We start from the raw sequence: 5,259 nt of genomic DNA on the forward strand, positions 1-5,259 counted from the left end.
CATTGATATTAATAGATATTAAGGAAAAGTAGTTGTTGCTTCCTGTTATTTTTGTAGTTAGCGCTGGCTATCCTTACCTTCCCAATAGCATAACATTCACAACTAGTCAAGTCATGTACCCTACATTAATGTGATAAAAATCTTCTGGATACCATGGGTATCCAGAATACAGTTAAATTTGCAGAGAGTCTTTCAAGAAACAAATAGGATTAGTTGATGGCTTATGAGTGAGCTGTAATGACCACTTAAAAAAGTTCTGGAGGCAGACTAAATACAGAGAGGGTTGGAAGTGACGATATGCAGACCTAAGAGAATATGAGAAACCAAGCCTTCTGGTTTTTCCTGTTGGGCTTCCACCTAATAGACACCCAGAATGTGAACCATAACAAGGGAATTGATCCCTGTTTTGATACCTGTGGGAGGAAGATTTATAACCACATGTAGAAGCTCTCAGGCTAGTTGACCTGTGGTCATGACAAAACCTTAAGCAAATTTCCTTTTCTGGTATTTCAGGCCATCTGCAGAATGGGTTTTCTGGGAGCTGCTCTGTTTTATCTTAGGAAATAAAAATAGAACTATGCCAGTAATTTTATATCTCTTGTGTGTCTGTGTATGCACATGTGCATGTGTATGCCCACACATGCCTGTATGTGTGTACTCCACACATGTGTAAATTCATATAAGTTTAAGTACAGGTGCATGTTCACATGCACACACACACATCACACACTGAAATAGTTAAACAGAATACCAAAATGCCAACAAGTTGCAAATAGGATGGAGCCAAAAAACTTTAAAACATTTTAGACATGAGTACATTGGCAGATGGCAATGGTAAAAGTCCATAAAACAATGTTAATTTTTAAAAGTTTTATGAGCAAGCCAGAAGTAATGAGGGTCACCCCTTTGCTAATTAGCTCTTAAATGTTTTGGTTGAGTTCTTCAGTTCTTAACTATGAAAGCATGACCCACAGGGTCCTATTTAATAATCATCCATAGATATTGTATATATCTTCTCTGGGAGGGGAGAAAAAGACAAACACACAAAACCAGACACACAGGGAGAGACAGAGAGGAAGGAAAAAGAGGAAGAGGGGCCACGCTATGTGACTGCCATCTATTTTGATAAATGAATTACACTTCAGTGAGGCCTGCTCTATTTTTTTTTCATTTTCAATTTATTCTTTGAGAATTTCATACTCATGTATAAAGATATGATCATATTCTCCCCCATTTACTGACCCCTTTTCCCTAGGCCCTCCCTAATAAGTTCCCTCCCAACTCCGTTCTTTTAAAATAAAATAATTTTTAAAGTAAACATTCTGCCCACTCAATAAAAATCCATTGGCTTAAATCACTTTGTAAGTGAATGTGTATTAGATACTCTTCCAAACTATTTCAATCCAGGTCTCCTCCCAGCTAACATGGCCGTTTGTTTTATTCCTTTAAGTTATGAATGAGACAGTACTGTGCTATTATTTCATAATGTCATAAGTGTTTACCAGAACAATTGGCAGCATAGCTGGACATCCTTCTGTCTGATTATCCACCTTTCCTTCAGTGATCTTTTACTATTGGCTTGTGATGTTGCCTCTGAGATGACCCACCCAGCCTCTGGCTGCTCACTGAGCTGCTCTAGCTTTATGTTGTTTGGTTTCTCAATGAAAAGTATGGAATTGTCTCTTCCTCACAACACTGCTCACTGGTTTTACATTCCTTTGTGTGGGCATTTGTGTCTAATGATTTCTCAGCTGCTATCTCTGTGGGCATTGCCTTTCTTCCGTATCCTCTATTTTGATTCTTTAACACTCTCTTCAACTCAAATTGGGCTTTGATTGTTAGTGAGCTCAGCAATATAATAGAAAAGCACAGAGGTGTTTTATTTAAGATCTAGTTGATTTGAACTGATTGGGAAATGCTTTGCCTTAGCTGCTCAGGGGTAAGGGATGTGCCTCTTAGCTCACACTTCACACATCTCCTTGGCCTGTGCATCTTAGTGGAGAGTCCTTCAATGTATTAGGAGAGACAGACAACTCATGATCATGCAACTGCTCCAGATTTGATCTTTGCATTCTCAGGAATTAAAAACTGTGAACCAACCTGCCAGGCAAAATGTGCCCATTGATACAGCCATGACACAGCTGTAGTACAGCCATGATACAGCAGTGGGACAGTTGTGGGACAGCCATGGGACAGCCAGTGGTTCAACAGTGGTATAGCCATGGGACAGCTGCGGTATAGCAGTGGTACAGCCATGGTACAGTGTGGAACAAGAGTGGGACAGCCATGGTTCAACTGTGGTACAGCCTTGCTACAGAGGTTGGACAGCCATGGTACTGCAGTGGTATGATTGCTATCAGGGTAACCAACTTGCCTTTTATTGGAACAATACTTTTCTTTTTATGTGTTGTGATCATTTCTTGTTTACTTTGTCTACCTTTTGTTTGTTTTTAGAGCAGTTAATGCTATTTTTCTAAAATTTCTCAGTGTACTTGTAAAATTACCATAACAGATGTCCTTTCAAAATCATTTGTGTTTTTCATTCTGATAAACTGAACATGGTTTAAAGTCAGCCTGCTTTCTGTTGGAGAAGGAGAGGGATGTTTGACTCACAGTTGTTACATTTTCAGTCAGCACTGTATCTTGCTGGGATAAAGCTTTCAATTATGTAATTATGGCACTAAGCTTCTCATGGCTGTATGGTTGTCTTGTAACAACTAAGCTCCCAGTTAAAAGGGCAAAATGGGAAAATTTATTTCAGTAGCAACAATTCAAAGAGCCACTCTGAAGAAGGCAGGTAATGACCTGAAGTGGAATAAACTGGAAAAGATTCAAAGCACACTTATTGACATCTATTATGAGGGTGACATTGTACCTGTGAATGGTCTTTGCATATTCTATCCATTGGCATAAAAGGTTAGAAAGTTGAGTACTACATGGAATTATCCAGAAATGTTAAACAGGAAATGCCAAGGTGACCTCTTCATGTTAATAATCTCTCAAAACACATCTCCTAAGAGGGACAAACTTATTGTTACCTTTTAGGGATGGAATAAATGAAAAAATCAATTTATGTGATTAATATAACCAATATCCCAGTCAGATGGAAAAAAAACCTCATCCCTATCCCACTCAGTGATTTAAAAGCAGCTCAACAGCTGAATGATACAATCAGCTGGAACTTCATATTCATTTATATGCCTTTTAGTTGAAGCCATAAGGACTTGAGCTGCTAAGGCCTGGGACAGCATGAGACCCTTCAATGCCTCAGCCTCTGTGTGGTCTCTGTGTAGCTTAATGAATGGAAAAAATTCACTTTTCATAGTGAATGAAAAGTGAGGCTCTATTGTGAACTTAAATAGTCACCTTGACACAATCTAGAATCATGTGTGCCTAGAGAGATGACTCAATAGTTCAAAACACACCATGTCCTAGAGGCCTGAGTTTGGATCACAGAACCTATGTGGGGCTGCTCAGAATCATCTGTAACTTCACCTAATACCTAACACCTTCATCTAGTCTCTGTGAGCACCTCCACATAGATGCCAATACTCACATATATACATGAATAAAAAATAAATAAATCTATAAAATTAACCTAAGAGTCTCAATGAGGGGTTGTCTAGTTAGCGAATGTGGACTTGTCCTCAATATGCTAACTGATATGGAGAAACCTAACCCAAGGTGGGTAACAAACTCATTCCCTGAGTATGTGTGACAGACTGTATAAAAGAGGGGACACTGAGCTTGGCATAGACACACATGCATCCTCCTCTTATTTTCCAAAGAAAGATGTAATGGGATTACATTGCATTCTTTCAAGTTGCTGCTGCCTTGACTTCTCCACAATGATGGACTGTGACCAGGAATCAATTAATACTTTGTACTATATTTTAATACATAAAAGTTTGGAAGGCATACAAATTATTGGTATAACCATAGCTAGCAAGGGCATCAAATTATTCTTCACTGTAGCTGAAGTGAGTATGAAGGTGAGGGGAACCAGTGTGCAGGAAGATGCTGAAGCACAGCTGCATACTGCAGAAACAGAATGGTCCAAACATTTGCAAAAATATAAACATCCTGTGTGGAGTGATCTCATTCTATAAGGACCTTGTGTGAATGGTTTCAGTCTGTAAGGATCAATGGGGTAATGATGATAAATTTGTTACTTTTTATAATTTCAAGGAATAGTTTACCCTCCCCCACCCTTGAAACAAGATTTCATGTTGTCCAGGCTTCCTTGAACACAGCCCTAGTCCACCATGAGCTTCTGATCCTCCAGCTTCTACCCTGAGTCCTGGGAATACAGGCAGCCCAATACTGAGCTGCACAGTGCTGAGGGCTTGCTTCAGCACTCAAGGCAAATAGTGGAGTATCTTCTGGGAGGGGAGCACCTCTCAGAAAAATGATGCAGAATGAAGGCAGGGAGGTGGGTAGAGAGGATAAGATTTCTGTCTTGGAAACGAAGAAAAACTACACATGAAACTGAAGATAAATAATTGACTAGGAAGACAAAGATAAGTGATGCAAAGAAAGAGTTACCACTAAAGTGTGATTTTCCTCACCAATATAAACAAACAGCAAGGTCTGGAGGGACAGAAAGGAGGGGGAAGTTATCAGAGCAGTTCATCTGAAGAGGCCGAATGGAATAATGTACAAAAAGAACCAAGATCTAGAAAAGGAGTTTTCTCAAAAAGGAAAAATTTAAAGATGTCAAGCATATTTGTTAAATATTTTTAAACTGCAGCTTCTGTCATCAAGTTACTTGTGGGACCTATAAGGCCTTTTGATAGGATGTAATAGCAGCCTTCCAACTATAACAGTGTGCTGGGAAGCCAGGAGTCAGTGGCTGATAAGACTTACTCAAAGTCCTTTTTAATGAATTATTCTTTAAATGATGTAGCAATACATTCTCAATGCAATTGGTTCAAATGCATGTGCAAGAGAGTCGAGGCAGATTAGATTTCTAAAAGTACTTTTACAGTGAGGTCTTTATAGATTTTCATGAAATTATCACATAGCTAGCTAGCAATGTTAAAACAGTGAATAGCAAATTTGTCAAGAAGATGTCTCTGATGTCACATATAGGAAGTCATTAAGGTATGTTTAATAATTGATTAACAGGAGTACATAGGCAGTCCATGGCTATTTACATACATGTGAGCATCTTTAGCCCCCAAAGAAACTGTGCCAGTGTGTACCCCATCATGGCTGCCCCTGCTGTCATGTGCTCCTCATCTCTTTCCTATGCTCCAT

Source organism: Mastomys coucha, unplaced genomic scaffold, assembly GCF_008632895.1.
Source record: "Mastomys coucha isolate ucsf_1 unplaced genomic scaffold, UCSF_Mcou_1 pScaffold23, whole genome shotgun sequence".
Lineage (NCBI taxonomy): Eukaryota > Metazoa > Chordata > Mammalia > Rodentia > Muridae > Mastomys > Mastomys coucha.